The sequence below is a fragment of the Etheostoma spectabile genome, chromosome 17 (assembly GCF_008692095.1).
Source record: "Etheostoma spectabile isolate EspeVRDwgs_2016 chromosome 17, UIUC_Espe_1.0, whole genome shotgun sequence".
NCBI classification, from domain to species: domain Eukaryota; kingdom Metazoa; phylum Chordata; class Actinopteri; order Perciformes; family Percidae; genus Etheostoma; species Etheostoma spectabile.
Genome location: NC_045749.1, coordinates 6820264 through 6820751, shown reverse-complemented (window position 1 = coordinate 6820751; position 488 = coordinate 6820264).

The following is a 488-nucleotide window of genomic DNA, read 5'->3' as shown; positions in this document are numbered from 1 at the left end:
AGTGAGATGGTGGTGGATGTGTTGTTCCCTACCCGCACAAAATGAGTCCTGTCTGTGAGGAAATCCAGTATCCAGTTACACAGAGGAGAACTTATGCCCAGGGTGTCTGAGCTCCTCTTGTTGACCGGATGCTGAGGGATTATGATGTTGAATGCTGAGCTGAAATCAACAAACAGCAGCTGCACAAGAGAGTTCTTGTTCTCCAGGTGTTCCAGGCCAAAGTGCAGTGTAGTGGATATGGCATCCCCAGTAGAGCGGTGTGGGCGGTAGGCAAACTGAAATGGGTCCAGTGAAGGGGGGAGGGCAGATGAGATGTGGTCCTTTACTAGTCTCTCAAAGCACTTCATTATTATGGAAGTGAGTGCTACGGGCCGGTAATCATTCAGACTAGTGATGATGGGGTTTTTTGGAACAGGGATGATGGCTAAGGTTTTGTTGCATGAAGGCACAGCAGCCTGACCCAGGGAGATGTTGAATATGTCTGTGAA